Source organism: Lagopus muta, chromosome 14, assembly GCF_023343835.1.
Source record: "Lagopus muta isolate bLagMut1 chromosome 14, bLagMut1 primary, whole genome shotgun sequence".
Classification (NCBI taxonomy): domain Eukaryota; kingdom Metazoa; phylum Chordata; class Aves; order Galliformes; family Phasianidae; genus Lagopus; species Lagopus muta.
The window spans coordinates 2083321-2109141 of NC_064446.1; the positions used below are offsets into that span (position 1 = coordinate 2083321).

A 25821-nucleotide genomic window follows, 5' to 3' on the forward strand; every position below is an offset into this window, starting at 1 on the left:
CACACAAAAAATACCTACACAGCCAAATCCAAGGGCAGCATACCCTGCTATCCTGCTACCACCTTGTCACCTGTTGGGGGTGCTACAGAAAAAACTTAGTGTGTAAGATAAATATGTATTCTCAGCCTGGTTAATTTGCTGGATTTGTAATTGATAGCTTGTGGTTGCAGAAATGTGCAGCCCAAAGCAAACACACGTGAGCAGAAAGAGAGGATACAGCACTACGGCAGGGGGTCTGTTAGTCCATGCACAATGAGCTGCATGCATGTATTTCTATTGATACGTACTCTGCGTTTTTCTCTGCCCATACACTCTGTGCAGTGTCAGCAGAGTGGTGCAAGGAAGCCAGAGTGAACATGAGAACAGCTCTGATGAAGGAATGAGGACCTCCAACATATGGTGATGCAGCACAGAGAATATAAGTGTCTGCGGAGCACAAACAGCATGTGAAAGAGGGGGCAGGTTCCCAACAACACTATTCTACTGCCTGCTGTACCTCCAGCCCTGCTGAAGCTGTACCAGGATGCCTCTCCAGACATAAGCAGCACAGGTAGCACTGCCCCCCCTGCACTGCAGAGCTCTTCCCAAGGTACCGTGGCCAAAGAGATGCTGTTCTGCTATCCTAATCCTCCTCTGGGTCTTCATACCTTCAAATAATGAGATTCTTGGTAACAGTAAGTCGCTGTCTTCCTTTATAAAGACCTAAAGTAGATTGAATCTGAACACACTTGCTGTGCTGGTGGTTTCATGTATTTGCTGCTACATCTGCATGAGAGGCACTGTGTGGTGTTGAACTCGGTTCCACATTCTTAACAGGGAACACACAGGAACCAGCACTGTTCTTTCTGCCCCTACCCTACAGACTTTCCCTGTCCCCATATTTTTGCTTCTCTCCCTGATTCACAACTATTTCTCCATACTTTCTATGTCCTCCTATCTGCACTGCTTTTGAGTTCTGCCAGCCAGCGCTGGCTCCTCTGCTGTGCATTGCAGGTAAAATTCTGCTCCTGCCTGAAGCCAGGATGGTGCTTGTTGTTGGACAAGGTCTCTGTGGAATACATCGCTCAACACTGGCAAGTCTCAGCAGAACACACATAGACTAACACAATGAGACTCGTGACATGTCAGATTTCAAAGGGAAAAAAGAAATGCACATCTCTCACCAGGGTCATTCCTTTGCTATATTGCAAGCCCCTACTTCAAATATTAAAAGACTCCAGGTTGTCAAAAATGTACTATATTGGGTTGCTGCTGGGGAGGTTATATATACATATATTTATATGTATACAATATCAAATATTTATTACAAAGATACACGTATGTATGTGAACACTGGGGAAATGGTATATTATTCCTGGCTCTTTGGGCATTTTACCTGGCACTTTAAAAAAAAAAAAAAGCAAAAATTAATAGACTGCCAGACACTCAGCATGTAATCTTAAAACAATTGACTCGCGTGGTTAACGTTTGTTAGTCATATCAGCAAACAAAAACAAATACAGAAATGTCAAACACTAGCACTGCATCTACCTCGTCGTAAATCAATAGCCAGGAAAACTCTTGACCTACATGAACAGAAGCATGAAACAAAGAAACCTCAGAATAAAATCCGTGGCTGACGGAGCTTAGTACAAGAAAGTTGTGTTTGCAGAAGAAACCCTAGCAACAGTACAGGGTCACTGCTCGGTGCAGGCAGTAGAATTGTGAAGGATTATGCAGAAAATGCAGAAGTGTTCAAACAGACTTTTATTCAGTATTTGGAAAGAAGGATGATTTGCTTTCATTGCTTGAAGATGATGAAATACTTTCCAGTCTATTAGTAACTGAGAAAGATGTTAGAATCTATCAGCAATGAACATTTTTAAATCAGCAGGCTCAGAAGCTCTGCAATAGTTGGCAGAGAAGCTCCCGGGTCCACTAACACTGAATGTTAATAGCAGCAGATCTGTAAATGCCCAACTTATAAAATCTGTTAAATGAGAAGGGAAGCAAAGGGAATCAATGAACCATCAGAGAAAAGAGCAACTCTGGGTCAAAGCAAGGGAGGGTTTTTTCCATTCCATCTATCAGTAGGACTGTCAGGGGTAACGCGCAGTCCAGTTCTCCTAACAAACTGAAGCCACCACCGTCCCTGGGCTCATTTAACCCACTGGCTCCAAGGGGCCGAGTTGTCATCTGGCAGTCACACAAACCAAAGTTTTCTTCTTGGGAAGGAAACTTTGACTTCTGGGTTCATTTCAGCAGGAGGTTCAGACTAACAGTGTCAGAAGAAAATGGCTAACAAGGTACCAGCTCCCTGTTACTGCCTGCGCATAAGGTCAGATCGCTTTCCAAATGGGATACGTATTTTTTGGTGAAGCTTTTCCTTAGGTGCATGTGAAGCAGCTGGCTCATGGCCACGAGGTGTCCAGTACGAGGGCACACAGAAGCAGAAGGAACCAGCCCGCAGGACTGCAGTGCTGTGATGCAGCTCTCAGAGCCAGGAGCCCCACCTCTCCCAGCCTGCAGCAGCATCCTCGTGTCTTTGCTGGCTCCAAGCACCCACAAGAGAACAGGCTTGGTTAGCTCCATCTACTTTATAATGAAGGGCACTGAGAAGTGAACTATATGAGCATATACTCCGCGCTGCTATGTAAGCTCACTCAAATAACTGAATGGGGCTAGAAGGCATTATTAGGAAGAAGCCATCCCTGCCTCAGGATGGTACTAAAATATATTGCACGTGTCCAGCTGTGCACGAAAGGTTCTCTTTGGAGCTTATTGATGTTTTCAACAAAAAAAGGTGTGGCACTGAACAAACTAGTGCAAGTCGAATAGTGGAAGCTGTAATTCACTCTGTTTGATCTCCCGTTTAATGTAATGAGGCTTCGCTGGAAAAATAAGAGCAAAAAAAGATTAATCAAAATCCTATGTGAATTTATTTATGGATCACAAAAAATGTTTCTAGAATATCCAAGACATAGTCGAGGGATAAAGTTAGATGAAGTTAGGATTTATCTCGATTACCTAACCTGGCATTAAAATCCTTTCCACTGATCAGCAAACAGAGGGATAAAAAGATTTCAGAGACATTATGTAGGTCTGGAATAATTCCCAGTACGAATTCCTATAAGAAGAGGAATTGTGGGAGGAATACAAATATTAATCAGAAGAAAAGGTTCTAAATTGGGAAACGGTTCTGGCAATGAGACAAAAATCTAAGTCATTAGTGTAACAACCTCTAATCCCTATCAGTGCAGCCAGTCTCATGACAGAGATAGACGTGAAATGGCTTTCTCTAGAAATGGTTCGGTTTTGATTAATTCTAACATTCTATGTATGGACGTAACAAATATGTTGTGAAACGTATCATGAAAAAACAGAGACATTTGGCTGAACAATCCAAAAGAGAGAAAATGAGAGAAAACTCATTTTCTAGGAAACGGAGGAAGAAATTTTAAAGCTGCTTTCCTCCTAGCTCAATGCAAAAAATTCCCCGGTGCCCAACTCCTTGCAACAACTCGCCCCAGAAAAGCAGCCTATCTAATTAAGTCCAGAACCATGATACTGTTTTGACCCTGATTTCCATTTGCAACGCCCTGACAGGCACCGAAATGCCTTATTAAATTTTTTTTTTAGGGATAGCAGTTCTGATTTGTAAATAATGAGTAAATATTTTCTAGGTCAAGAAAAAAAAAATAAACAACAAGAGATGTTATGAACAGTCCTGCGGTCACAGCATTCCAACAGCGTATCAGGCAGTAAGCTCAAAGTCCTGCCCTGGTGACAAGTGCTCATGTAAAGCTGATCATCCCCATCCAGAGACGGAGGAACATACATATGCATACCAAAGCTCACAGATTACTCAGAGCACTCTCTTTTTTGCATGTAATTACAAATCTTTTCCTTTCAGAGGCTGTGCCAGCATAAGAAGCTCCCGTGACAGCCCCACAATTGTGACAGTACATTGGTATTGGGACAGAAGAGGGAAGGAACTCCTTACATCACACGTTGGCTCTGGAAGCAGTGCACTTGTAATCATGGTCTTTGTTAGAGGTATGTAATAAAGCAGGAATTTCATGCTGGAGTGGAAGACTCGAGTGCTCTTTTACCAGGCTTGTGGACACAAGGCTCCAGCCCTTCTGTGAGAGGATGCTGCATCCTGAATCACCATCAGCTACTCCTACCAAATCTTGCATGTTCTTACAGAAAGCTTCACGTTGAGCAAATGACTTTTAAAAGATCTCTAAGTTACTGATTGATTTTACCACATTGCTTCACACCAAAGGATCCAAAAAGTCACCATCAAATTTAGCCCCTTTTAAGGGTTTCCAATTCCCATTTTATTGTAGGCTTCTTATGAAGTGTATTTTAAAGACAGCTGCATTAGACTCCAATTTTGCTTAGCTGTGCTACCAATCTAATTAAGTCACTATTCTCCTTTCATACTGTAGATGAGCAATACTGTTTTCCAGAGGACTTCTGAGCTCTGTGGAACCAAGTTCATATGTGCCTAAGCACACCAGAAAATACCTGCACTCATTTAAGAGCCAGGTGGAAATACCCTGGGGACAGCCAGCTGAGCAACTCGAAATGGAAACAAGGTGTTTTCTTCTCCTGCAGCACAAAATGATGAAAATATATCCAAACAAATTGGAAAATGAAAGCAGGATTGAAAGAGGAATGTTTGGAAGCACACCACACAGCTTTATTCTAAACTAAACTTACCTACTGTAGTAGCCTTGCTCATATTTAATACAACCTAGGTTTTGCCTCCCCATACCAGAAAGCCGGAGATGTTCTCCAGCTTTACTCTGCACAGTCCTGCATATCTTGTTGGCTACTCCTCTGAGACATCCAATCAACCTGACCACATTCATTCATTATTGATTGCATTCGGAATCTCATCTGCAACTTCTGTGATGACTGAAAAACCCAAGGAGTCTGGAATGAGCAAGATAAGCTCAGCTGAATGTGGTTGTTAGCAATTCTAGTCTTCAAACACCACAGGAGCATTGCTCTAGTAAGGAACAGAAACAATACCTGAATTCCAGTACTTGAATCTTGAGCCCCAGGTAGGAGCAATTAGCTGCAAGCCCTGGGAAGTACAGTGCTGCTGGTGGTTGTAGTATTTCCTTCATTCAGTCAACTCCGAGGTGCTGAAGACCGTGAACTATGAACACTGCTTCTTGTTCCCATGTTCTGGACATAACTAGTGGCTAGTTCTATATCATTAGTCTACCTTAACATTTAAAACTCCTCTACTGGATTTCAAGCCGAATCTTCCTTTTTCCCTCCTTCCCTCAAAGCCGAGGCTGGGGTATACCACACTTTCCGTTCCTGAGATCCAAACTGTGGATGCTCCTTCATAGTGTTCAGTGACCTCAGGAAGAGTTGCTGGTAGGGTGCAGACCATTTTCTCACTCTCTGTTCTGGCCTAGAAAGTGCCCTTATTGTCCTATTTTGCCTCCTTAGCGTCCTTCCCATTTACCTCTACCTGCAATAGGAAGGTCAGGGCCTCTATCGCTTCTGACAGTTGACTGAGCCTTCGTAATTCCATTTGGCAGGACATCGTCTTCCCATCAGCCTTCCAGAAGTTTTTAATTAATTTATACTTTTTGACCTACACAACAGCCTCTGGCGATAAGTTCTACAATTTAATAACATGTTATATGGGAATGTATGACTTTTTGTTTTAGACCTGATGCCTAATAATTCTGTGGGACATCCTTTACTTCTATTCTGAAAAATAATAGCTATCCCTTCTTCGTTATTTCCTAGCTAGGTAGGAAGTTTCAACATCTCTGTCCCACATCTAACTATTTTCTCTGTCCTGATTTGAAAATCATTCTGCCTTTCTCATATACTCTCTGTGGGTGGAATTCAGATTAAAACACTTCGATTTAGTGGTGGAGTTAAGGTATCTACCTCACAGATTGACACCTACAGATAGAAGCCTAAATTTAGGTGTCTAGATCTCTGAGCTAAATAACTCCCACCCATCATTTTTAGTTCTGTCTTTTATGAGACAGGATGAACAGAAGTGCACATATTAATCAATATGTGGGTTTGTCAAACATTTATATAGTGACATAATCTTATAATCATGTTTTTCTTCTCCTTTTTTCTCTTTCAAAATTTTCTGTCATTCAGTTTGAATTTTTGACTGCTGCTGGTCATTACATCAGTGCTTTCAAAGTGCTATCCTACAGTCACTCTATTTCTGAATGATAATAACTTAATGTTCAATCCGTAACTGAATAAGTATAATACATGATTGAATATGTATACTCCCAGAGAAACTGCTTTGCATTTATTAGCATTGACTTCCACATGCCATTTCTGACACAGTCACTCACTATCATGAGAACCACCCGCCTCTCTTCACAGGGTTAGATTTGACTCCCAGTTAATTTTGCATCATCCACAAACCTTGCCAACACAGTATTGAGAAGCACAGGTCCTAACTCTTAATAGTTGTGTGACCAAATCATAATGATCCTTTCAGTGGGAACATTGATGTTTTCTCCCAGTTTTTATCCTATTTTTTCTCTGTCTTATTTACCTACAAGAGGACACCTTTTTTTTTTTAATCTCAGCATAACTACTTTAAGAGTCTTTGCAGGAAGACTTATTGACATTTGTTTGGGAGTCCTTACACACTATATCAACTAGATCAGCCTTACCTACAAGCGTGTTGACATCTTCAAAGAGTTCAAATAGATTTATGAGACGTGGTCTCCTTCTGCAAGAACTGTAATGACTTTTTCCAAATAAATCACATTTATGAAACCTTCTACTGGTTCTCTTCTATATTATTGCAGTTTTTACCCACTTATTCAGTTTGGAAGTGAGATCTCCTGATCTATGGTTTTTCACATTAGTCCTGGAGTCCTTTTTCCTCAAGGCTGAAGACACATTTGCCACTTCCCATTCTTCTTACAGTGTGGTCAACTTAAATGACACTTTTCATGCTACATTTAGCTTTCTCTTAATCTAGTGTTTGAGGTCTTTCAGAACTCTTGATTGAGTATCATCTTATCTTGGTGCCTTCTTACTGTTCGTTTTATTGATTTGTTCCAAAATGTCCTCTACTGAAACTTCATTTAGGGACAATTCCTCATACCCTCTACTGCTTCACCACTAATGTACCCCTTTCCATCCTTCCTCTATTATTTGTTCCATATTCGGGCTTTCCACCTTTCTGCCAAGTTTCTGAGGCATTTATTATATCAATAACTTCCTTTAAAATCAGACATTCTTGTTCACCCCTTTTAGGCTTCAGACTTGCAGCATTTGTATTTCTATATTTTTTATTGATCTAGTTGCCCATTGTTCACAGGGCCTGCTTAGCCTGAACTTTAATTGCTGAGACAATTCTTTGCAATTTCCTTACTCAATATTATTGATTTTAGTTCTTTGCATTTTTCTAAATTACAAGAATTTGCTCATTTCTCTTGAAGAGGAGCTGCCATCTTGAACCATGCATCGCAGCTTAGTTGGTGAGTTTCCACAAATCTCACCTATAAAAATATCTCATTGTTTTGGAATGTTAAAACCTTGCAATCTACTTTCACATTGATTTATATAGCTTATCTCTCTTATAAAAGCTACCTCACCAACAACTGAAAATCTGCTTGTCTGGTACTGGGACAATTTATAACACCATGTTCCACTTTCACAATTCCTTTCCCACTCATTCCTCTGTCATTGCTATCCGCATGATTCACAACAACTATTCTCTCTAACACTAAATGTGGATACAGAGATCCAGAAAAGGCCTCCAAGGCACTGCAGAAAAGGAAGCTTCCTCTCACATTTTAATAATACATTTTGATAACACCTCCCAGGATGAGACTTGCATGATCACTCACTCCTGTTTAACTTCTGATTTTCTGTAATTCTTACATCTTGCTATGATATGCTTCAGCCTCAGCCAGTTGTCTCCTTTTTATATTTGGATATTTATTTGCTCTTTCGGCACATAAGAGTTGTCTCTTTTTATTTCATATTCTTGATCTCTGGATCACATTCTCCAGTTTCTCAAATTCACTGAAAGTTTGACCCTGACCTTCAAAGTACATCTTGGGGTGTACACAAATGTTGTGACTGAGTTCTTTGTTAAACCATATAAGCCATTAATTAACATACTGAATAGAACTGGGCCCAGGACACACCCTAGCCGGGTGTCAGTCAAAATAACTTCTCAGTCTGACAGCGCACCACTGCCACCCACATGACATCACATCACACACCTTCTAAATGATGAACCTGAAGCTGTGAACTGTGTCCTGCCTGCCAGGACATTTAAGGCCGTGGTTTCCCTTACTCCTTTCTGAATCCAGATCAGAGTCTGCAGAAAGGATGGCCGCCCACTAGGCGGACTATTTTGAGTACACTGGAAGTCCACTTATGGCCTCTGATCATGGCAGTATGTGGATCTATCGGCACATATGCCATAAATCTCATTGCCCCAGGAAGCACTGGCTTTTCTATGCTTTCACAGTACAGTTATGTGTTAGAAGGAGGGCTGCAACATATGGGCTCTCCCTTATACAGAAAGAAGGTAAGTGTCTCACCCAGCCAGAAATACTGAGCACACTGATATAGACCATATTTCTTTAGTCTGCTTCCGAGGGAATAATGTGGAACAGTTTCAAAAGCTTTCCTAAAGCAAAATATGTCCCATCTGCTGCCTCCTCTTCATCTACTAGACATTATTTTCTCAAAGAAGGAAATTACAGTGAGATCTCATGATTTATTCTTGGTAAATCTATGGTGTTGTTTTTCTTTTAAAAAAAAAAAAAAACTTCTATTTGCCTTAAATTGATCATGGTGTTTTTTTGTTTTTTTTTTCAGACTAATTTCTGTGAAGGGTGGTCTCTTGTTCCCTGATTTCTATGTTTTCAGAAGCTAACTGTTTGCCCTTGTATAGTGCTCAGTGATCTCACCTGCCCTTCCAAGAACTTCCAGGACAGTCACTAATGCTTCAGTAATTGCTTCAGCTACTGTCTTCACCCAGAGCAGTTTGAGGCCAGAGCTTCTGATCTGGAAGAGCAAAGACAGAACAAATACGAGGCACAAAAACAATATAAAAGGACATAAGGGAGTAGGGCCAAGTCCAGATTAGTTGCTCTTATCTCCCCTTTGAGGAGGCTCAGGCTCCTCTCACAGTGGGCAGTTTAGAAGAGCACAGCACAGCAAGAAGCTGCCTCCCAGCTGAGGAAAAGCAAGCTGACAGCTCCGAGAAGGCTGTATCTCAAAATACATTCATAGTTAAGAACTTTTGGTCTACTGTGCTGTAGGGAATTTAAATACCAGGAGCAACAGTAGCTGTGGATGTGATGACAGAGATTTGCAAGCTTGTAGGCAGAACATGAAGGGGTCTTTTATGAGACACCTATGTGGATGCTAGAAAGTGCCAGGGAGGAGAATGAGGTCCTAATACATGTCACAAATTTTAAAGGGAAATGTAAGTGAAGGATCCTGGAAGGCAAAGTCAAACTGCTGGCTAGAAGATTTAGCCCTAGGGTACTGTTGACAGTTTCTCCAAAACCCTTCCAGTTACACACACAACACCAATTAGGCAGAGGAGAAGAAGATGCTATCCAGAGGTGACGCTCTCCATCAAAAGTCAAAAGTGAAATCAGACTTTTCACAAGGAAAACGTATATGATGTGTTTAATTAAGTGGGAGCTGGGGGAAATCTGTCATGAGCTAAAGCAAACATTGCTAAGAGTTGGTAAAATAAAAATGCTCTGTGTATCCAGCTAGTTCAGAGAAAAAGCTCAGCACAGAGATGAAAACAATTCATAAGTGAAATTGTATTATATCAAGACGACATCAGACTAAGAAGTTAAACAAAGGTGCCCCCTCTAAGAAATATAAACGTGTATAAATAAAGCAAAAGTAATTTTTAAAAAGCTAGATTCACCCAGATAACAAAATCAGGTCTTGACACAGCAAAAAAAGTAAAACGCAATGACAAAGCTGGTGGTGTACCATAGTACACAGTCACAAGCAATAGAAAAGAGAATATAGGTCATAAGAGTGAAATAATTTTTATATTTTTTTAAAACATGTAAAGGAATTTAGTGAGACTAAAATCTGTACTGGAAAAGAGTATTCTGACTGTACTGGCTGAGCTGTAAGGATGTTAGCATATGAGTGGAGATATCTCATCAGTCACCAGTGAAATATGAGTAAGTATTTAATGCTGAGAGGTAAAATACTAAACATGGGGACCTCTATTATTCATAAATAAATCAAGATAATGGCACAAAGGGATAAAAGGCTGGAGAACCAATTTACAGAAACACAGTATGACTGCTTTTCAGAACTATTAGATCCTGAACATTCAGGAAGGCAGGCTGCTCTCTGCTTAACTATTATGCAAGATACGAAAGGAGTATTTTCAAGAAGAGGTAGTCAATGGACCAACAGAGAATATGGGTGGCTCTTACAGAACAGAAAATTGTGTCTTGCAGTGCAATGGTTATGACTTAGGAGATCTTAATGGACAAGGAGCTAACCACCAACACTCAGGGTAGAAGCAAGATGAAATGGGAGAAGTCATCAGAAATGAGGAATAAGTTCAACCTCTGGGCACAGCACCGCTGAAACTCCTAGTATATCTAATTCTGATGTTCACATTTAAAGCTGTTGAAAGATTAGATTGGGGGCAGGAAAGAGCCATAAGAAGTATATGAGAAGAACGTGTAACTGAGAAACTTAAACAGCTCAATTGTGGGGTGATTCAATAACTACCTTCACAAGGGGAAAATATCAACCAGCACTTTTTAATCTAGTAGAGACATAGGAGAGACTAAGGGTAGAAAAATGGAAGTGATTCAAACCAGAAATGAAGCACACATTTTTTAACGGTAGTGATGATTAAATTTGGGAGCAAACTACCACCTGAAGTGATGGATTTTGCAACTCTTGACATCTGGAACATATGTTCCTGTGAAAAGTTCAAGTTTTGATAAATAAAAATATCTTTTTCCTTATTAAAAAAAAAAAAAAGGCAGAAAATTCCTAGCCGCTATTTGGGTTGCCTCTCTATATTAAAAGAATAGTAGATGAGCCAGAGAAATTGCTCTGCACATTGAAGGTTGGGAAAAATGATAATTAAAAGCAGGATAATGGAATTCCTAGATAAGAAATACGATATTGTAGGAGGTAATTATCACAATGTCTGTAATGAACATTTTGCACCACTAATATTTTAGAATTATTCGAACATATCTTTATAATAATGATCAAAAGGGAACTGCTTGACATAATCCACTTGAACATTCAAAAACCTTTTGACAGCCTTTCTCAGGCAAGGCCTATTTCAGAAGAATCCTATATGGCCAGATATTTTGGGTGCTACATAAAGTCAAACCACAGACCAGCATGCAGAGATTAGAATAAGAGCCAGAACACTGCCTAATATTACAAACAGGTATTTCACTACAAGATTTAGCTTTTCTGTAGAGGTGTTAAGTGACAGTATTCCAAGTACAATTTTTATAATTGCAATCAAGGCACCAAGAACTCTTGTGCAAGTACTTTTAATACACTACAGGAATGAAATATGGCACATAAAGCACAGACAACTTGTAGAGCATCATTAAACATACCACAATCATTAACAAACGTGCCAAGGACAGCTAGTACATCTGTATGTAATTCAAGCGGAGGAGTTGGGTTCCACTGTTTTTTCTTTTTTTTTTGAGTTACATACTTCAGAAAATTCCAGCTTACCCTGAGTCAATAGAATGTGAAGTACAACTGAAAAAAATACCCTCTTGGGAATTTTCATTGGACTGAGAATTGTGGCACTTCTCAGTAAATGTCAGGCTTATCAGTGTTGTGAGTAAGCATCAGTTAGCTCTCAAACAAGCTGACTCTGTTCATTTTTCTCAGTACTGTATGTAATATTCTCCTGGCAGGGAACAGCTCTTTTAGTAGACTGCAGCACAAATTTGTAAAAGAAGCTTGCCTCAGCTCTGATCAAAAAACTAGAAGAGATCTAGTATATACTATATCACTGCAGAAAGATCTGCTTTTTGACTTAAACCCCAGACTGTTTGAAGTTAAAGGAACACAAAAAATATCAGTTTTTCCTTTTAGAGAAAAACATAGATTAATTGTAAGAAAACACTCCTCTTTATATTTGGTTACCTACTTCAAATTACATCAGTAGCTTCAAGTATGTCTTTGACCTGTGAGTGGTTAACGACATCAATATTTGCAACACATTTTCATCCTTTTATAAGGGCTCTTTGTTCATTTCCACCATGTAAGCTTTTCTCTTTATATTGCTAGATGAGACCTAGCAGCATCTTGGTAAGATCTTCATTAGCATTCAAATAAAAATTCATCGCCTGCTTGTATAGTGGGGGAGATGAGTTCAGTGCTCACTGTTACCATCAGAAGTGTTTACATTCGCAGCTACGTTTCATTTTCTTTTGACAGAACATAACAAAGCACAAGAAAGCCTGCACTGGGTCAGATCGAAGGTTCCCCTACTGCAGCGCCTGCTTTTACATACAAATGTCTGGGGAATGAGCTTAAGAACATAGCCAGAATACAGTGATGCTTTCTTGGAACATTATTCTGTTTCCCAGCATGCCTTTGGACTTTTTGAACCACTGTCGTTGGGTTTACTATCTAACAGGTTATACCATAACTTCATTTCTCTCCATTAACTTTTTCTAATAACCGCAGAACACAAGTAAACTTTGAGCATTCGTAATATCCCACAGCAAAGGATTTTGCAGCTTAATTACACGTTTTGTGAAGAACCATAAGCCAAATTGATTCCAAGTTCTTGCTTTGGAAGAGATACTAAGAGGGCTTCTGAAGTTTGGAGAGGAGGCAACAAGTGAGATATGAGTAAGGCTTATACAGTTGTGGCTGTAGATACAAGAGGAGGACAGTCCAGGCAGCTGACTGTCAGTCTGACCCACTAGAGCTTTTCTTAAGTTGCTGTAGCTAGATTACCTGCATCTTCAGTAGTCTTTCACTGGATTCCACCGTGAATGTGTGAAATGTGGTTTCTCACTGGAAAAATGTTCCCTAACAGACAAGATTTTATCCATTTATGCATTTTATTCTTATAATTTCCACTCACTTGCTCAGTACAGACTCCAATGTGACGGTCTGCAGTTCTCCATTTCACTCCTGGGGACCTTCTCAGCAATTGTTGTCACATTAACCATCTTCCAAGCCTCCTGCAGGGAGACTGATTTAAGTGACGGGTTACAAACTATAGTAGCTTTATAATTGCATATTTGTTTTCCTTCAGAGCTCTTGAGTGAATACCATATGGTCTTGGCACTTTTTGACTCTTCATCTTATCAATTAGTCCTAAAATGCATTTTAATGTCACTTAATTTGAGACAGTTCCTTACACTTGTCCCCATAAGTTTGGCTCTCAAGGGAGAATAACCAACCTTAACCACAGCAAACATCAACAAAGCTTTGTTTGCCTTTCAGTGCTTTTCCTCTCTTACAGTAATTCACAAATCTCTGGAAAAATACCTGATTGTGGTCATTTTAAATATTTCTACTAGCTGTTTTCATTATTCTTTTACCAGGTCTTTCCTTAAGGGTTTCCCTTGCTTGCCCTACAGGTTTAGCTTGATAGTTTATGGTTTTTGTTGGTGGATTGTTTCAGTGGTTTGTTTGGGTTTTTTTGTAGGTTTTGCTTGTTTGTTTGTTTTGGGTTGCTGTTGTTTTGTATTTCTTTTTGAATAGTTTCTTTATTTGCTCAGCACTCCCAGACTTTGAATACTGACTTCCACTCTGCAGTTGGAATATTGCCTTTTTTGTCCCCTGCAGAATCATTCCACTTCGTGATATATTGCTCTGAGCTTCGGATAGGGTGTTTTCATCTAGTTTCTCATCTTCTGCATGCTTATATCCGCTGCTTTTAATTTCCTTTTAAGAAGCTCCTGCATTTTTGAATAGGTCCCATTCATAAGTTAGTTATTACTGTGAAGTAGTTATGGGGGGAATCAAATACCCTTAAGACAATCTGTCATTAACACCTCAGGAAAAAAAGAAAAAAAAAAAAGACAGGTATCAACCCAGGTATTTCAAAAGCAAGCAGGCTTTGGAGGAAAGAGAACACCCCCAGCTGGAAAGGAAAGGATGGAGAGCACTGCCACCACACTGCACCCTTGTGGCTTACAGGAATTAATGATTTATATGTCATGGCTAAGCTGTGTTGTTTTTTGGGGTGGTTGACAGCAGGCTCATGTGGAAAAAAAACCAGTCTCATAAAAGAACAACAACAACAAAAAAAACAACACTAACCCAAGAACAAAAACAAAACAGCTAGCATGGGGCCAACCTCTATGGGATGCACTGTGAGCCACACACCCCCATCCTCTGCAAACCAGGGCAAACATGCAGGGGTAACAGCTCTTTGTGTCACCAGCCAATGCTCATTGCTGGTGCATGTCAGCAGCCGGTCAAACTCAGCACCTTTAGGATGCTGGTCCTTCTCAGGATACCAGTGTGTCTGGGCAGCTTTCTGCTCACAGCTGTGGGTGTCCCAGCACAACAGCACCCATCTGCAGAGACAGGCTCCCTCCTCGTGCAGACAAGATGTACAAAGTGCAGCGTAAATGGGAATGCAGAGCAGGCAGCTGGCAGCACCCAGGCAGGCCTGCAGACACACAGTAACTCACAGAGTGAGGTCTACCAGATGTTTCAGCCTCACAAGGAAGCCACACGCATGTCCTACTGCCGGAACTGTGTTTTGCCTCCTGCCGTGCTGCTCTCCTGCAAGAATGCTGGAACATGCTGGTTGTTTGAGAGTTACTTTCCCTTCCTAATACTGGTGGTACCACAGGTTTGTGTAGTCAAGTAAATATCAACAGGAAATAAATCACAGCTTGGAGAAGTGCTGTTCTCCACCCTTCCTCCAGCATCACTTGTTTACACTGCTGCGCTGCAATCTGAAAAATGCCATCTATAATGAATACTAACTAGTGGGAGTCTCTCTCAGCAATGTGTTACTAAGCCTGATTGCTGTGCAGTATAATACGCCAGGAGAGAGCGGGGGCTGGCTGCGTGTCTCTGCTCCATGCAGTCACAGAAGCTGTCAAACCTAGGTGCTTCTGTGATCTCCAAGCAGCATGTCTCCCTACAACCTTTCCTAGCTACCCATTTATTTTTAAAATGTTACCTTGTTACTGTAGCTCTGTTCTTTCAACCAATTTTATTGTCATTATTATTTCTATTTAAAATTCGTGTACTTTTGCAATTTAATCTTTTTTCCAAGCCAATTCACAGCAATATGTTAACTGCTGCCTTGTAATAGAAGTCACCTAGAGGTAATATTCAAAAGTCCTCACTATTAAGAAATGACTCACCTCTCTGTTACAAAATCTGCACCAAATTGCCTTTCACTCCTGCCCTCAGTAAATTCATGTGTCTCAGCTCCATCACCAAGATCATTTCCAGGCTCGCAGTGAGCGCCTGCCTGTGGAGGGCACACAAAAAACCAAAGGATGCCAGAATGACAGAACACTTTTCACACATCAGTGATTTCTACAGTACTTCGCAGCTCCTCGAGCTATAAGAGCCAGGAAGGAGAAGGGGACCTAGGCTGAAGAAGGTGGCAAAAATAGGGTCGAAGTAGTAAAGCATGCTAACAGGTCCCCTGCACACTCTTCAAAATTCCTGCTCTCAAAACGGAATGCATCTGCCTATATTTTGGGACTCAGAGGATACTTTGCATTTCCCTCCTCTGCCAGTAGGTTACATCTTCCAAACATTGCAAGGCACAGCTATGATAAATCTACACAACAAAATGCACAGAAAAGAGGTACTGACCACAAGGCTTGTTAATGCATGATTAAGAGTTTGTTGAGGCATGGCTTTTTGCCCTTTAGAATACTGAATTTGTGCAAAACTCAAGTTTCTGAAATCCAGCAAAGGGTTCATAATGATGCAATGCATGTCCATCGTTTGACTGATATACAGGAGCGTTCATATAAATATACATACACCTCCTGTACACACAGTACCAAGTGCCCCAGCAGAAGTGCTTTGAGACAAAGCCTAATACTTTGCTTTGGTGAGATCAAACTTAACTGTCAGGTGGCTGTTTTGAACAGGAGATGGGAGAACTCATCATACATGCGCTTACAATGAGCTGTGCAAAGGTCACTCTGTTCTGTGAATAAGCCCGTGTCAACACTGAGCATATATTAGAGTTCAGAAAACACTTTGCTGAAGAGATCCAGGCTTTCTGGGTTAAAAGGTTATGAAATTTATTCTAATCTCTATTTCTATTTTCTTAGATCTTCACTACCAATCTATTACAGGGAAAAAAGTCAGAGCAGCTAAATTTAAGGTTTCCCAACTTCTTCTTTTATATGACTCTGATCATATCTCTACAAGACTATTCAGAGTTGTAGGACAAAATGTTCAGAATACTCCCAAGCTAACTTGAAATTTCTTATTCGTGTAAAACTGAATTTGCTCCTTAATTTCTCAGACTGAATTTTTTTTTGTTAAAATATTCCTTTCACCATTTTCTCAAGAGTCTTTTGTGTCTTTGTGCTTTAGCACAGGTTTTCTCCTGGTAAGAAGTCTATATCATTGCCTTCACAACTGTCCTTAAAGTTCTTACATGTTGAAGCAACTTGAATCATTAAAAGTTATATTCTGCAAGTCAAACAGAATAGCTAAGGCACAAAAAGATTTAATTTCCAGGAAGAGAAAAACACCAGAATAATCTGAATTACTTCTAAGCACACAGAAACTAATAAGGAGATGAGGGCTTGTCAACATGAACTCCTCATGAAGAAATCAAGCTGACTCTGTCTAATTTCCCTCTCTGGCAGATAAGACTTTGCAGATAGGGAAGAAGCACCAGATGCCACATACCTCAGTGTTACTGAGGCATGTAACTTTTCCCACATGACATTCACGAGTGCATGAATGCCCAAGTTGAAGGCACAGCACAAATCTGGTTGGAACCCACACTCTGAGATCAGTTTCTAATGATTCACTGTGAAATTTAAAGGAGAAATTGAACGGTTATTCAGCTTTCATCGGTTCCATTCAATATTTTATTGATAGCTGGGCTGAAGAAATGGACTGTTTATTAAACCTGCCAAGATTAAATCAGTGAAGAGTGACTACAAATACACAGGAGATAGAAGTATTAAAAACTTTTGACAACTTGGATAAGCTGTCTATAAAAATAGGAATCATCTCAATTGTATTAAGCGTAGCATTTTAACTTAGGCAGGAGCAAAGAACACAAATACAGCTCATGCATATGGTGGACAGAAAGCAGCCTGCAAAAAAAAAACACAAAAAAACAAAACCTGAAGGTTGTGATGGCTGAAAAGCTGAACAGGGGTCGTTCTCTTGAGCAAAGAGAAAGCACTGCATGGACACATTAACAGAAGAATTACCTACAAGACATCTTGCAGGTCCTCTTACTGTATTCAATATTAGTAATGCCTCAGTGCACAGGCATGTCCAGTCTTGGATAATGCTCCTCAGGAAGGGCTGACAGGGCAAGCAGCAAGCATAACAATGGCTAGAGGTCTGGAAAACATGACCTGAATCCGAAGGCTGAGAATGGGAAGTGCTCAGAAGAGAGAAGACTGAGGAAAGAGGCAATAACAGCCCTGACAGGATCAGGACAGTCAGCACAGGTGCAGAACAGCCCTGTCGCTCACAAAAGTCTGCCACGAAATGGAAGAGAAATATTCATTTCTGCTTATGCCACGAATGCCATCAGCGGGCATCCTGTGGTGAAAGGAGATGAACTAAGTAATAATCTGCTGAGATTTCCTCCAGCTTCCCTCTATAGTGATTCTGTGCTTAGCTGATGCTGATCGGTTTGTCTGTAGTCGATTTGTCCTGATGTACCCTAGTGAGTTCACACAGTCATTGCTCATACACATTTACATCATTTCTGCATTAACATCATCATTAAGGTTACAGTGTTATACCTTCAACTTACCATCTCACGACTATCTGTCTTACAAATACCTTATCAAAATGCTATTTGCCAAACCAGCTTGACTTGCAACTCGTTAATCAGAAGCCATTTTAATAATTAGTGCTCAAATATTAATTCACAAAAATCTTTGTATTTTAATTTTCCTTTCTAACCAGCACAAGGGATAAAAGGGCTTATAAGCATTTGGCACCACTGCTTTCAGTCTCACAGAACCTAAATTAGAGCTGCTGCTGACGAAGTCTCCCATTCCACTCACATCTATGGCTATGACAATTTTAGAGAAAGAAAAAAAAGCATAAATCTTGGGCCTCTCAGATTCAAACTCACAGAAGACACCAGACCACTGCTGCTGCCATTAGCACCTGGTCTATTCCCTACTACGGAAACAGAACCAGCAGCACCTACACCCATTCTGACACCAAGAGATAAGTATTTGAACTTTTTTCTCAGATTATCCATTTTAGTGATTACACATCCCAAATGAAGAACGTATTCCTAATGTCTGCCACTGCCATTCAACCTGTTATCTTCAGTGTGCACAGAATAAGTTAACTGAATGACATGACTGCTTCTTAGTAGCAGTTACTTGCTTCAGGTGCCAAGGGAAATCAGTGCTGCCTTATCAAACAGTTATAATCAATTAGTAATATTGATCAGAACCAGCTCCCCACATGACTTAGCAAATTAAATGGTTGCACTGCAGCGTTGCTGGAAGAACGATGACCCTCACAAAGCTGTGCAGGTTCTGAGAGATATGAAAATAAAGCTCAAGTGCACTAGCATATAATCAGTTAAATCAGTGTTATACAAAACCAGAAATAATGCAAGCCACAGACCTTGTTAGCTCTGTGCATCCTTACACCATGGTTAAACTGAGTTGATATGTCAGAGAGAAAATCCAAAAGATTTCAGATTTTCATGTTAATTCTTTACATCACCTCCTCAAGAATTCACACTGCTGTCATTTTCTCTTCCATTTTGGTTACCTTCTTTGCAACATATTGGTTTTCTTACTTTTACTGAATAATTCCTCACCTATTATATCTATAATTATTCAAATAATTAAGCATGCCTTTTCATCAGCTAGCAGCTAATTACTTCTACTCCTACCCAGCTTGCTCAGAAAACAGTCAATTCATCTGTATCCCTTTCACTCTCACTGTTGCTAAGCAGTCAATGCCAGTCAGAATGGCACAGTAACTGGCGTTGTATGGCTCACTCTGGCTTTAAGTGTATTCTGCAGCATCTGACTGGTGGTGCCTTTCAACCTCTGAGCAAATGCTTCTCACCAGTAAGCAAGCTTTAGTCACGTGCTGAAGTGCAGCACCTGTTGGTAAAGACTGCTTATCCCCACCTCTCCCAGAGAAGCTTTGGAGCTGTTAGTAAGCAGCCACTACTTGCTGCAAGGTGCAGTTTGCAATTGGAGAGATCCGAAAAGGATCAGCTAGAAAGCCTGCTCTACTACCTGCAGTTTTCCTTCTTTGCTTGTCAGGCCTTACCCGTGATTTGTTATGTGCAAAAGAAGTTATGAAGCAGTCAGAGCTCTCACCTCTCTGGCACTATCACACGCTATCCTTCCAGACCTCTTGTTACACCATCCCACGTCAGGTAACCTGAGAAGTGGACGCTGTCAGCATGACTCTGCTATATCTCACCCTACTTCCCACAGCCTAGTACAGACAGCCTCTGCTTCAAAACACTCAACCTCATATCAAACTTCAGTGACGTGGTGACAAATCAGCCCAGGCTGCTTCTTCTCCAGTTACCTGTTATTTTGTTCTAGGTGGGACGAGAGAAGCTGCTGTGTGAGAGCAGGGATTCCCCCAGGCTCCAGCCCCAGCAGCCACTTCCTTGCCTGCTCACAGTTAACGGTGAAATGTTAGTGGCTGATCTTTCCAGCCTTCCTAAACATTAAGCTAGGTCAAAATCCTTAAGCTTTTCATGTAGTTTGTGATTACAGACTCTGAAATAAAATAAAATAAAATAAAATAAAATAAAATAAAATAAAATAAAATAAAATAAAATAAAATAAAATAAAAGCTGGCAATTGCAACGGTTGTGCTTGATTCCAGAGAAGGGGAATTCAAAATAGGAAAAAAAAAAAAGAAAAAATAAATAAAATTTTTTAAAAAAGGAAATAAAAAAAAAACACTCAGAGTGGCAGCCAGAAAGGCAAAATGTTTTTAGATGGCAGGTAGACTATTTTAGGATTCTATATTGGAGGCTCAAAGCAAATGCATATAACCTGTCAAAAAAGACTTGAGAGAAAAACAAAAAGCTAGCATCATAAAACAGCAGGATCAGGGAGGCTGTTGGAAGTTAAAAGGTATCCTGCAAAAAGCTGAAGTTGTGTCTGAAAAAGGAAAACTAAAAAGAACATAAATTCTGGCAGACTAAATGTAAAAGCACAATAATGTAGACTGAAGAAAGAGTTTAGAAGCAGTTTGCTGAAGAAATAAAAAAAATTGTAATAAATCCTTCTTGAACACATCAAGAGCAAGACGCTTACAAGAGCCAGTGGGCTTTGTACGTATGAAAGAAATACTCAGAGGAGATAATGCCATAGCAAAAAACCCCAAACACATTTAAATCACTGTTTACCTGGAGAATCTCCAGAAACTCTGAAACCACCATCTCGTTTGGAAGAGATAGAAGGCCTGCCCTAATTTAAAACATTGTTAGGAGTGGATTACAAAGGAGACAAAATGCATTACGATCTATCACTGGGAGTGGGTGATATTCATATAAGGTTTTTATAGAATGTTAAACATGAATCATCTGAGCTAATACTTATAGTATGTAACCTTTTGCTGAAAATCACTGCTATTATCAAAGGGCTGAAAGGTAACTAACGAGAAATCAGATTTTAAAAATAAATCCAGCAGCAACTCAAGAAACCACAGAACACTAAGTCTAATGTCCATACTGGTCACGTTGGTGGAAGCTCCAGTAAAGATGAGAACGAGTGAATACATGAATAAATGCAACACGTTAAGGAAAAGTAAACAGTGATTTTGCAAAAGGAATCTGAGCCTACTAAATCCAGTGGAATTCTTTGAAGGCATCAAAGCACACGAGCCACAGAGATGCAGCTGAGAAATTGTCCCTGTATTTCTAATTCACCCCAAGCTTCCATAAGCCTCCGACATTTAAGGTGATCCCTCCTCATAACTAATCATCTGTGGTCTACAAGCAAAGACCTCACAGAGATAAATAACTCATTAAATATAAGAATTGAAGATTAGACTAAAGGATGAGTTTTCTCAGAAGAGAAAGACCATCAGTGGAGTCCCATGGGGATACGTAATAAGGCCCGTAGTGTCAGTGCATTCAAAAATGGTCTGGAAAGAAGGTGGAATGGCAAAATGAAGATTTCTGATTGAAATGGAATTCATTAGGAAAATAATTACTGCAAAAATGGAAAGACATGATGACACTGAGCGGACTCACAATAAAATGGAAGGGAAATTTCAGTGCTGACAACTACAATCTGGCTATCCAAGAAAAGCAACACTGACTTTCCAAACAGAGCAGGGCACTCTGAACCAGTTTGCCCAATTTAGGAATCACATCTTGAAAGTATAAAGTTAGTTCTATGAATACATCAGCTTATTGCTCAATAGCAGTCAAAAAAAGAAAGAAAATCATAAGTTCAGAATTCTTAGGGAAAAAAAAGGTATGACTACATCACTGTGTGAATTCATGCTGCATCTGCTTCTCAAATATCAAGTGCAGTTCTGGTATCCTCACCTCAAGTAAAAAGAAGGAACAAAAAAAATCTCTAAAGGAGAATGAAATGATACATGGCAGAATGACAAACATGATAAGGAGTACAAAAACGCTTCCAAGTGAAAAACAAAGTTAGCATGCAGAGGTTGAATAGGAAGTGTTGACTTGCCATTTGTCTTTCCCAGTTGTACTGAGCAGGCCAGGTGCCAGCAAGGGGAAATGGACATTGCATGAGCACTCTGTCACCTGCCTTTTTGTTCAGCTACTGAAGCCTTCATATTCTGTCACAGGAATTTCAAGGCATGTGTAGGAATGACGACAGCTAGGTTTCAGGCACAGATTTCAGACAATCCCCAGCACGGTTTCAGGAAAAAACATATGGGGAGTAAAGGAGGAACAAAAGACTGCTGCACTTGCAGTACTTTCTGTGCCTGTTACTTCTAAGTCATCACTCATTAGAGGTCTCTGCTTCCTTTCCCATCTGCCCTTCCCACACTACAACTTTAGAATTAAAAGCAAAAAAAAAACCGACAAAAAAACACCACAAAACCATCACCACAGAACACTTAGGCAGCATTTACTAACATTTAACTGACTACAGCAACCCAGCCAGGTTGCCTCCATAGCATTTTAACACAGCTCCTTTCACCTTTTTATGCTTCTCTCATTTTTCAAACTCATTTGAGCATTGTGGGTTCGGGTTATTAGCTTGGCTCCTTCAAGGACAGCACTTCTTTCCAGTCAGGTGTGCAGTGGATTGTACCAATTGGTCCCCTACCTGCTGACAGCCTTAAACTACTGGTGAGCTATTAATAATACGAAAGCAATCATTTTAATTGCAACCTGGTGTCTAGAATTTAGGATCCGCACAAAGAGTTCCTTCTATCTAAAATATTATTGTCCCATTGTGCATTTTGGAGTTTAGCTCTCATTAAAAGTAATAGAGGGAAATAGTCTGTAGCAAACGGAATGTGTTTGTTTTCACAGTTCACCTCCTGCTCCTCTACATGAAAACATACTCTCACTCAGTGACAAGACCACAGCTGTTGCCATCTTTTAGTTACCTGCTGAGTGCAATATTTAGCTTGAGGGACACTGAAGTTTTCTGTTTGTTAGTTATCAGGTCAATAACTCTCACCTTATCACTTCACTTTCCATTCTGTTGATAAAACCTGTCAGCCTTCCTTGAGTGGTTCCCAGCCCTCAGAAGAAATCACATTAAATTGGCACAACGAAGTAAATCTGTAAGGGATGTGCTCCTGACTTACCAAAGGGAAGGGGAAGGGCTAGAATTTTCCTCCCCACTCCTTGCACACCTCCCATGTCCCAGTAACTCAGAGCTCTGTTGAAATCCTCCCTACAGATTCAGCAGTTCCAATCAGCTCAGGTCTTTCAATATGGCCCAGAGGAGATGTCTGTGGAGCCAAAATTGATATGGTTAAGTGCAAGAGACAATAATCATTTCTTCAAGTAAAAGCTAAAAATACCCAGAAGAAAGTGGAATTTATAATGGAGATTTTAAAGATCTGTGACATACCAGAGCCTGCACAAGGGTTTTAATGAGAGGGAAGGCAATTTAATTGGTCAGCGAGGGCAGCTGCTTTCCTGGGTGAGGGGTCTAGAAGGGCTCACATTCCCATTTAATGCCACGAGCATCACTGCTGTGCTTAACATGGCTGCGACAAGCCCGTGGTACAGGAGCACATCATCAGATTCGGGAGAACCTTGATAATCAACGTCTCCGTGCTGTCAGATCACAGAGCTGAGCTACGAGGAGGAAGCAATAAAAAGAGGAGGCAAAAGCTGACAAGGAAACATTTCCAGAGGTAATTGCGTGACCGGCCATCTTTGGTCGTCGACATTTGTTTAATTATTGTGATAGAGCTCAGCGTGGGGCACGAAGTAAAAACAGCCCATTAAATTTTAAGGTCTGTTAACGTGGCGTTAACAGGGAGCTGCCGAGTACAAGGGTTAAAATCTGCAGGTCTCCCATGTGAAAACACTTTGGGAGTGTATGTCACCGTTCAAAGGAAACCCAGAAATAACTTCCATGGACCATTCAATTATAGGCAATCACCACACAGCACTCCCTCTACTTGTGGCATTGCTCATCAATCAGGTTTTCTGTCATTATGTCTCTTCTCATAGCAGTCACCAAAAGGCTCTGAGCTCCCTCCGAATTCATGTGACATTTACTGTCAGGGGCTGTCAACACCAAGAGATTCTCCCAGGGCCTCGGAGTTCATCACAAAGCAACAAGATATATCCCCCAACCACGTTCCCAGCATCAGCTCTGGATTACAGTGAGTGACTGAGGGGCACTGCAGCAGGCAGGGTAGAGCGAGCAGCAGTGCAAGCTCCAGCTTATGCCCAAATACCTTCCTTTCCTTATTTTCATGATAGAAAAACACAGCCACATTAAGAGAAATACAGCTCAGGTTTTAAGTCTGTAATTAATTATGATCTTCTCAAAAGCATCCCTTATAAACCTTTTAGTAGAAAGACGAGATTGTTTACTTGGAAACGTAGGCTTCCCATCTTTAGCATTGATCCTGCATTCATTGTCTGTTTAACAATAAACTGACCTAGTGGAATAAATTTATAAACCTTAATAAATTGCAGTTGGCAGTATTGACAGAGTGTGTATGTGTACATTTGTTTTTGTGTGGACATATTATAAGAAATCTAATAAAGTAAAACAAACACATTTTCTTTGTCTGTGAGCTGTGAAACTAGATCATCTGTAATTACAGTGTTTCAAGCAGACTCGGTCAGAGTCGCCTGATATTTTTACCATAAATATCTAACTAGAGAAAAAAATGTGCATCAAAGCTTGCATCTTCCACTGGGTTACTTTGCTCAGGATGCAGAAAAAGGAAACAGACAAAATAATTATCCAACTCACCAAAGACCACTGTGAGACAGGAAGAAACAGTTCCAGCATGCAGGGAATGAAGTTCCAGTGGCAAATGAGTCTTAAAGAAACAATGAGGATCTTGGATAAGTTGGTTTTGCCCAGACTTTAAGGGGGACTGACATTAACAAGTATTTAAACCAACAAATAAAAGAGTGACTTCAATTCTGAGGCTTTTGTAAGATCTGAGAATTTGTATGACCTCTTACAACTTCAATGTTTGGTTTTAGCTTACTTTCTAAAACCAGCCTGGTTTCTTCTTTCCACCAAAATAAATATATTCCTTAAGGAGCAAAGTATTTATTTTCTTTAAATTATTACGTGATAACAAACCCTGATCTCTCTGCCTATTCAGGTCACTCGGTGGGCTATTCCACAGATCCCCATCATCTGAGCCAAGGAATACAAGCAATTTTACATCTGATTTATAGCCCATTTATCCAGCCCATACCTCACCAACCTGGTAAAGCAGTACGATGGGAAACGATGTCAAAAGCCTTGCTAAAGTCAATGTACACAATACATGCAGCTCTCTCTTTGTTCACTGAGCCAGTCTCACCACAGAAGGCAAGCAGGCTGGTGAGGCACAATTTGCACCTGTCAAACTCACAGTGGCTGTTCCCCAAACCTCCTTGCCCTTCACATGCCCTGGCTTTCCAGGGAAAGATGTGCCACCACCTCTCCAGAGACTGAGGTTACGCTGACTGCTCTAAAACTGCCCAATCCCTCTTCCCACCCCTCCTGCATGTATGCAAGATATTTGCCTTTTTCCAACCAACAGAAACCTCTCCTGAATTACCATGACTTTTCAAAGTGACCTTGCAATGAGATTGCCTACTTCCCTCAGCAATCCTTGGAGGCAAGGAATAAAATCCCACCACCTACTATCAGAAAAGCTGTAGTCAGGCACTCTGGCACCTGCAGCAATTCCTCATGGCTTATCACCTTTGTTCCCATGTCCTTTCCGCTCTCTCACTGCAAGGACACAAAGCAGCTGACCTGAGCAAGCACAGAACACACAGCCCTGTTTGCACAGCTCAGTCACATCGCTCCACCACCACACTCACTCCCTTAGCCATGTTACCCCACACCAACCTTGGCTATCTCCACTTGATTCTCACTCTGGACAGTCCCCTGCCTCATTGCTCAGAGCCTCTCTCATCTCCTCTCATTCAGCTATTTTCTTTTTCCAGAGTAGAAGCCATAAATG

The 25821-nt window shown here is 40.6% G+C and overlaps 1 long non-coding RNA gene across 20 annotated transcripts in view; it reads right to left on the reverse strand.

Moving 5' to 3' along the window:
• The window catches only part of LOC125700401 (uncharacterized), a 54324-nt gene extending 28503 nt beyond the window's left edge, over positions 1–25821 (reverse strand). For 10 of the 20 annotated variants that reach the window (XR_007379900.1, XR_007379898.1, XR_007379915.1 and 7 more), the window contains exons 1-6: positions 25707–25820; positions 24603–24672; positions 22966–23112; positions 15354–15463; positions 13103–13202; positions 8931–9027 (exon numbers count right to left, since the gene is read on the reverse strand). This is a non-coding gene — a long non-coding RNA (uncharacterized LOC125700401). Of the gene's footprint in view, positions 1–8930; positions 9028–13102; positions 13214–15353; positions 15464–22965; positions 23113–24602; positions 24673–25496; positions 25587–25706 lie in introns of all 20 variants that reach the window. The other 10 variants (XR_007379907.1, XR_007379905.1, XR_007379901.1 and 7 more) reach the window with 7 other exon arrangements.